This window comes from Crocodylus porosus, unplaced genomic scaffold (assembly GCF_001723895.1).
Source record: "Crocodylus porosus isolate Cpor-Errol unplaced genomic scaffold, CroPor_comp1, whole genome shotgun sequence".
Classification (NCBI taxonomy): domain Eukaryota; kingdom Metazoa; phylum Chordata; order Crocodylia; family Crocodylidae; genus Crocodylus; species Crocodylus porosus.
The window spans coordinates 5,011,301-5,020,026 of record NW_017728933.1 but is presented as its reverse complement, the minus strand read 5'-3'; positions in this window follow the sequence as shown (position 1 = coordinate 5,020,026).

Below are 8,726 nucleotides of genomic sequence, written 5' to 3'. Positions count from 1 at the left end.
GCGGCGCGCCCGCCCCGCCCTCGCCCGCACACGGGCACACACACGGACCCCCCCCGCTTGTGGACATGCGGGCACACACACACTGGCAAAAATGTGCAGCGTGCCAGAGGAGCAGGCCCGGTCCGCACCGCTGTCCCCGGCTCTGCCAGGTCTCCTGTTCCTGGCTTTGCAGGGGCCCGCTGCATCTTGAGCTGGCTGCAAGACCCTAGGTCCTGGAGGTGGGCACCGCTCCCTGGGGGCTTCTGGAGAAAGGCAGTGCAAAGAAACCCTCTGCTTGTGGGCAGCACCCTGCCGTGCACACTGAGCGCGGGGAAACATGCTGCCATGCCACGGCCCTCCCACAACTCTGCTCAGCTTCAGCATCCTCAGGCTGGCGCGCCCCAGGCCTGGCAGGGTTGAGAGGGAGGGAGCTCCCCCCAGGCCCGGGGCGCCCAGGCTAGCGCTGCCCGCACGGTGAGGTCCAGTTCTGACTCAGGAGGATGGGCAGCGAGGCAGGCCTGGGTGAGACTGGAGATAACTCCTGGCAGGCAGAGGAAGACCTGCACCAGGCAATGTGCAAATGATTACGTGATCATACGGACCAGGACAGACAGAATTAGCCCTGTCAATCACCGGGACCAAAGCAGTCCATCTCCGGCTTGGGCAGCTGTAATTGCATGGGCTTTTTTTTATTGCTGGGCTTGATTGATAAATAGTGGTGGATGCAGGGAGTGAAGGGAGGGCACTGCACCCCCCAGGACTGTCTCCATGCAGAGCAGGTCACCACCGTCACAAGGGAAGGGTTTCTACAACACAGACCCCTGTGCCGTGACAGAGGGGTGGGGGCAAGATGGACACCCAGAGCCTCTCACAAGTCAGTTTGCACAACAGAACTGCCAGAGAAATTAGAGCGAGCAACTTTCCTCAGATCACCGGGAGCAAAATGCCCCACACCCTGCAGCATGGCACAGAGGCTGGGGCTTTCTGAAGGGCTCCGTGCCCGCAGTCAAAGAGCTCAGCCTCTGGAGGCAGGGTGACCCATCCCGAGGGTGAAGACCTGAACAGCAGCGTGGGGCATGACCTGCCCATGGAGCGCAGCAGGGGGGCAAGGATGTCAAGGCGGGGGGTGATACCCAGGGACAAGGGCTTCTTGCTTGCTTTTCACTGCTGTCTCTGCAGCAGGCCCCCAGGACCCTGCTGAGCTTTTGTCCCAGTCATAATGATGTGGGCCCTGAAATGGCTCTGCCTCAATTTGGACCTCAGCACCTCCCTGTGATGAGGAGGGCAGGGCTCACCCCTTTGCCCCTATTGTTACTCTACGATGGCATCCTGCCTGGCTGGATTAACAAGGCAGCAGCCTGAGGGAAGTGGTCTGGTATTTGGGGGCTCTCATTAAAGCACTTGCAGCCCGCAGAAGTGCAGGAAAGCATCCTTGCTCCTGGGAGGCGGGTGGGTTTTGCCCATCACCCTGCTCCCGCGCTGGCAACCCCGTGCCATACGCCAGTGCTTCAGACCCACAGTTGCTGGGTGCTGCTACCAGCTGGTGGCCTGGGTGCCCAGTCAGTACTAGTCAGGACCAGGCCCCTTGCTGGGATGTGGAGCAAACGTGCCAAAGAGACCTAATCCATCCTTGTTCCCCGCAGCAGATTGTCCAGGGCTTTTCTTCACTTCCTCCGGCTGGCTGCCAGGTACGCAAGTGCAGAAATCCATCACATGGATTGCATACACCATAAGAAGGGGGCCATCCTTTTATGATGTGCATGTACAGTGCCTAGCACTCATTATAAACTTAACTAAGTAATGGTGAGCAGTCAATTAATTACTGAACAATCGTTATTCTTACACTGACAGTGGGCTCTGTGCTCGGCAAGACGCCAAGGGAGATTGTGCAGCCTCCAAAGATTTACACCCTCAGCCTCTGCTGACCAGCCCTGTGCCGCTCTTCCGAGTCCCCAGCACCCCGGCTAGGAGAAGCTGGCTCCCAAAATGGAGCACCATAAAAGACTGGGAAGAATGAAACAATAGGGCTGTTTTTGTCTGGCCAAAGTTGCCTGGTTAAAGATCTGCAGCCCCCCAAAGGGTGCCTTTTCAGTCCCAAGGCAGAGTTTAGAAAACAAAAGCAGGCGCATGGTGTTTAGGTTCAGAGAGGGAGAGGCAGGAGGACAAAGAGCTTCCCCTGAAAGGTCCTTGACAAAGACTGTGTCAGCCTCGTCTCTCCCTGAAAGGCTGGAGCACACGAGGGTGCAGAGCCATCCCGAGGCAGCTGGCCAGCTTGCAGGCTAACAAACCCCTGGAGTCAGGGAAAGGCAAGGTGCTCTGCAGCCCCACCGCCCTAGGTACGTGCGACAGTATCCATGTGCAAACACGCGGGGGATCATCCCTGCATGGTTGCACGGGCATTGTTTAGTGTGTGTCCGTGAAAGGGACTGCAGGCATCTGCATGGGTGCCAGTGCACATCCCATACCCAGGGGGTCCGGGGTGTGTGTATATGTGCATACGTGTGCCACGCAGCTTCAACCAGACCTCTGTTGCTGCTGGGAGCCTGCTGGCTAATTGGGCACTCTGTGGGGCCTCCAGGAGAAGACTGCAGGCTCCGACGTGACAGCCTGCCTGCGCTTTACCCCCAGGCCCCAGTGTGCGCTGCAGTAGGGGCGTAGTGGCCTGGAGCCTGGCTGCCCTGGAGCATTAGCCTCCTGTGCAGGCGGGCCAGTGCAAACCCTTTGGGCTGGCAAAGCCCAGGCTCCAGAGTCGCCCACCTCTGCTGCTCCCGAGCCCATCCCCAGCAGTCTCGCAGTACCATTCCCTTTGCAGCTAGCAGTGCCCCAAACCTGTTTTTTCCCTTGGCTGCATTTCAAAAGCACAACAAGGTCCCCCTGCTGCTGCCACTTGGCTGTTTATCTGATGGTAATTAAGTGAAAGTGATCCATCTGATGTCTCCAGGGAGCAGGCAGGGCATCCTTCAGCTGCCCATAGGAGAGGAGAGACCCGGAGCAGGCAGAGGAGTCCAACTGACTCCCTGTGGGTTTTACCCCCGGATGCAGTGTTCAGAGCACTGGGCATTGTATCAAGTGGGCAGGCAGCAGACGGGTGTACCGCATCCTGGAAGTGAAACCCGGATCTGGAAGCCAAAGCAGGGGCACGGAGGCAAAGCGGCAGAAGGGTGGGAAAACATGGAGAGCCGAGGCCTGGGAGCAAGGGTTATGCCTGCCGGAGACAGGAGTCAGCCTCTCACCCACCACAAACCAGCCAGCGGGTACAAACATGCAGTGAGTGCCTTTGGACCCCTAGGTGGGACCCTGCTTCCATCCACTGCTGTGACTCCCCTCAGTTAGGCACAAAGCTCTGGACCAGCACCCATCGCTAATCCAGAGCAGGGTCCCTGTCTCGTGTCACGTACATAAGCAAGGCACCAACTGGGGCTGGTTGAGAAGGAGTTTGTGAGTCTTCCCCTTAGAAAACTATCAGCCTCCCGCAATTAGGGAGGCCGTTGCATACATGCCAACTTTGGATACACGCCAGTTGAGCAAAGGGGCAGCAAATAGGACTGAGAAGTGCAGATCAACGGTTAATAAGCGCTCCAAGGGGGGACCCCAGCAGGGTGGGGAATCGGGATGTGGTGCCACAAGGCACCATCAGATGCCGCAGGCTGACAAGGCTCACAGCACGCATCTCAACAGCCAGGAGGGAGAGCTTCAGCCAGACATGGGGCATTGCTTATCCTTCCAGGTGCCCGGGGCAAAAGCCTTCTGCTCTCCATGCTTTTTCTCAAAGCTGGGTCCCTTGTTGCTCTGCAGGTCCAATATGGTGATACGAGGCCCCTTCAAATTGCAGCAAGGGAAGTTTAGGTCAGATATTAGGATAAACTTTCTTACTAGCGGGACAGTGAAACACTGGAAAAGGTTACCCGAGAGGTGGTGGAATCTGCATCCTTGGAGGTTTTTAAGGCCCTGCTCAACAAAGGCCTGGCTGGGATGTTGTAGTTGGGGCTGGTCCTGCTTGGAGCAGGGGGTTGGACTAGATGTGAGCTCCTGAGGTCCCTTCCAGCCCTCATTCGCTATAATAACCTCTCTGCACTGTAGTTCCCTATAATTGTAAGCTACTCTGTCCCTCTGCTCCTACTCTCTGAGGAGCAGGAAGGGCACGGTTTGTGCGTCTTGGTCTGTCACACCAGGTTGGACAAGGTTTGAAGGGGCAGGAGGTTGGACAGGAGCAGGAAAGGCACCCAGCTTGGCCATAGTGGCCAGGTGATGCGTTCCCCCTGTCCTGTAGGTGCAGGAAGCCCCTCCGGTGCACCAAAGCCTCTTCAAAGCAACTTGTTAAGGAGGCTATGAAAGAAGTGCCAAGAGCAAAGCAGGCGCAAAACCCTGCAGCCGGGAGGGGAGTGGTTTGTACCCTGCAATTGTCAAATACCAAGGAGCTCATTAAGACATCACATGATATTTTATTGTCTGCAGACAACAATTGGGCCAGACAGTTACGTGGGGCGTCTGCAGCCGGAGCAACAGTTAATGCCCCTCTCCCAGACTTGCGGGCCCTAGAGGGGAGACGCGTATTATGGCACTGTTTTCACCTCCAGCGGTAGCAAGGCTTGTCCATTATCCACACAGGCGGTGGCCAGGGACTGCGGCTCCTGTTTGGGAGAGGAAGGAGGGCAAGAAGAGCTGCCTAAATCTCCATGTACCCTAACATTAAGTGGCAGACAGCTGTCGCTGTATTAACCAGGCCTGTAGAGACTTGGGCTGTGGCTTAGGCCTGGGACTGTGCGTGGCAAGGCAACGCCATGCTCAGATCTGCGTGGGGGTGTGTGGGGGCTGCCCGGCCAGCCGAGCTGCTCTGCGTGGAGATCCTTCCCCATGAAACCTCCCGCGGGGCAGAGCCGCCCCCTCCCCCAGGAACGCAGCGCTCGGAGCCAGTGCCAGGGCTGCCGGGACCCGGGGGGGAGGTGGTGGGGATCAGCCGGAGTCTACGTGCCCCTCGACTCGCGGCGGGGGTTCCTCGCTATCCCGGCCAGACGACAAGCTCGTACGAATCCCTCCTATCTAGAGCTGCTCTTCTCACTGCGGTTTTGGCATGGGGGGGAAACCAGAGGAAGAAACATGCCCCTGAGTATTTCGGAGCCATACAGCAGCTCTACAGGAAGCTTTAGGTTTTATTCCCTGCTACTTGAAGTGTTACGCTGCAGCTGCTGCCTTTAGCACTGGCTAGCAGGGGAGAGCCGGGCTGCAGCCACGGCGGCCCTCACGCGTGCGATAGCGAGCGGAGTCAGGTACTGGGGGTAGAGCTGCAGCGCCCTCCAGGCTTTCAGATGACAACTCTGTTCTGCTACCCGCGTGGCACACTGGGGCCCAGTCCCCTGCGGGGAGGCTTGTGTTGAAGGGAGAAGGAAATGGCTCATCACCTGAACACAGGAGCTCCTTGAGCATAGGCATCAGCAGAAGTCATCCTGACATAATGGCTCCTCTCAGGCTCTAGCCCCTGCCTTTTGCCGCTCAAGTGAATGTCCACAGAAAAGCAGGTGGGCAACTGGTAGCCAGGCAAAGCATGGGCTCCCCAGAGCAGGCATGGGTAGTAACGGAGTAAATGTGCGTGTCTGACAGCCAGGTTTCCCCCCGGTGCAGAGCAGCGCTCAGGTCCCTGATATCACACCCTGGCTCTTTATGGGGTGCCCATTGCCATGCACTTCTATAAATCCTTCCCCTTTGGGCCGTGGTTTGCAGGACCCTGTTTGGACGTGGCTCGCCACTCCCCAGTCTTGCCCCAGAGTTACTCCACGTGTTGCAGATGGACCTAAAATCAGATGCCTGTCCCCTGAGCCTGAGGGGACCTCGCACCACAGGCTCTTGGATGGGCAGGAGCCTCAGACCTGCTGGGGTCCTGCAGCCCGTGCGCATCCCTGGGAGGGTGCTGCGGGCCAGGTAGCTCTGGGGTGCAGTTGTGCGCCCCTTACAGCCCCAAGCAAGCCATACGGCTGGGCTCGTTTCCACGCCCCGGCCCTTGACCCCTGAGGCTGCAGAGGGAGCCTCTTTAATTTGCTCCGAGGTTAAGTGCACGCCCTGGGAGCTGTGCTCCGTGAAACGCATTCTCGGGGATAATTATGCACCACAGTATATTTTCCGCATGAGGCAGATTTGACTTCTGGCCTCTGATTGATCTGCCAGAGGAGATAAATGATGTTGTTTGACAGCCCCCTTCACACTGACGCTGAGCCGGGCGCACACGCGTTAGGCTTCGCCTCTCATACGGGGGCTGCTGAGTGCTCAGGGGAGATGCCCGGCCCTTCCCATCCCTGCACCAGTTCCCTGATCCTCCTGGCCCTGTTCAGGCCCTTGGAAATAGCTCAGTCACACAAGTTACGGCTGCCTCAACAAGAAGGAGATTCTGGTGTCAGCTGGGCTAGTACCTATGGCAGTCACCTTGCGTAGGGCAGGTTGCACAGGGTGGGCACATCTAGTTCAGGATGACATTATTGTCTCAGCACCAGAGGCCGGGAGTGCAGGTTCCCTGCCCCCTGCTAGATGGGGCAGATGGGCACAGGTAAGCTCAGTGACTTCCCCAAGGAAGCATTAGTACTGTATCGGGTCACATTTGCAGCTTCACTAGCACGGATGCAGGTATGAGTAGCCAAGAAAGAGAGAGCAGAGAAATCTGGGCTGATTTCCTATCCGTGGCCTCACATGATGGGTCGTTTGGAAAGATTCCCATCACCTTCAGCAGGTTAGGATCAGGTCCTCCAACTCCAGCAGGTCGGGATCAGGTCTTCCAAGGGCATAAGGAAATCTCTGGGACAGATAAAGGCACTCAAGTTAATTGGAGTAGCAGCAGCTGCCTGCTATTTGCCTAGAGGGAGGAGGAAACCCCAGATAACAAATGCCTATAGGCAGCTAGCGAAAGATGGATCACTGGGGCAGCTCCTCCCTCTCCCCTGCCCTCCTCAAAGGGCACCTGATGAAACTCCATCCAACACGCAGGGATCCTGTAGGGAGTCCTGGGAGGCTGCCCAGGGTCCTGCTCATAGAGAGGAGCGCAAGGGCTGGGGCAGCACTGGGGCTTTGGAGCACGGTCTGGAGAGCTTGGTGCGTGGGCCTGGTGATTGCTTGTTTGAGTGCCAGGGAAATGCACTCTTGAGGAAAAGGTCATGCCATGCTGTGTCCTTTGGGTCAAGCAAACCCTCTTCCCAGACCATGATGCAGGCAGAAAAAACAGCTGGGAGCTTGCTTTGCAGCAGGGAAACAAACTTCATGGTCATGTTAGCGCAGCTCCCCCCATACTCGTTGCAGGGTTTGCACATCGTTCCTGGAGGAGCTGTTGTTGGCCCACGCCAGAGATGGGATACAGGCCTGGGGGTCTCTGGTCTCACCCAGCCTGCCAAGCCCTGTATTCATGGAGGCCATCTTATGGTAGATCTGTCCAGCCAAAGAAGGGGGAGTGAAGTGTGTGCTGGCTGCACCCAGCCGAGGATACTTGGTGGTTTGGGCTTTAGCCTGCACTACAAGCAGTGCGTGTGCTCTGGGTCCCTGGGAACTGCCTTGGCTGCTTCACCCGGGAAGGTCCAGCCTGGGAAGGTCACCCTCTGTTAATGAGCTACTCTGCCGGTCATGTGAGGTGGGAGCTTGGCATAGAAAGCCTTCGAGGCTTTGCTGGGAGCAAAGTTTGCAGGAAGTGGCCGACAGTGCTAAGACAAGGCAGGGCCCTGTAACTGGTGGTCCCGACTGAGGTTAATGAAGTGTGAAATGCTCCAGCACCCCTGCAGCCAGAAGCAGTGAGAGCCAGGGGCTAGCCGGGTCCTGCGGGTAGGGGCAGAAGAGCAGGTCTGACCATGACCTTGGACTGTGGGGTGAGGGGAGGGACGGAGGTCATGCCATCACTTTGGGCCTCCTGTGAGCACTTCCGAAAGAGCAGTGGATGCAGTGACCCCAGCGGGACTCCGGCCACATCCTGCAGCAAGCCTGCCACTGCCCTCCTCTCTGGCACAGTGCTGGGCATCCCAGGAAGGTCAAAGCAAAGTTCTCCCCTATGCACAGCTCTGCACAGCCCAGCCCAGCCTCCCCTGCATTTGGTGGCACCAGAACACAACTGAGTAACAGCAGGGCTCCTTGTTTCAGCCAAAACACCTGCTTCTCCTCCAAAGCCTGGTTGTACCTGCTGCTTTCTCAGCTAGTTTGGGGAAGCATCTTTCCAGAGCCCTGGAGCAGCTGCTCCGTCTGACCATTTTTCTCAGGGGCGGCACATCTGCCGCGCCACGTTCGCTGGGCTCACATTTGAATTGAGCTCCTCGGACTCCCTCGTGCCTGCGCCTTGCCAAGAGAAAGAGCAGTGTGGGTTGATCAGAGCGCCCTGTTCCACCTGAGGAACTTAATACCGAGTGTTTTGCCCTCTCTGGCATCAACTTTCCCTCTGGAGGCAGAAATGCAGCCCTGGGCTGGGCCCATGCCTGCCGGCCTGGTCTGGGCAGGGGTGTAGACCTGTTGTTTCTCACTGGGATCCAGATGCTTGAAGCATTCGGGGTCCTTGTCGCTGCAAGGATTCCACCACTCGGATAATCTGATAATAGCATTTTCTGCACACTGTCATTTGGGCGTTCAGAGGCTGCTCCTTTCATCAGGAGAAAGGCTATAATTATGTGTCATTACCCAGGGGCTATGATTTCTCTCCCACTACCTGGAGCAGGTTTGTGTTTTTCTTTTTTTCAAGCAATACTTTAGATATTTATAGTAAAAAAAAAAAACCCAAAAAACAAAAACCACAG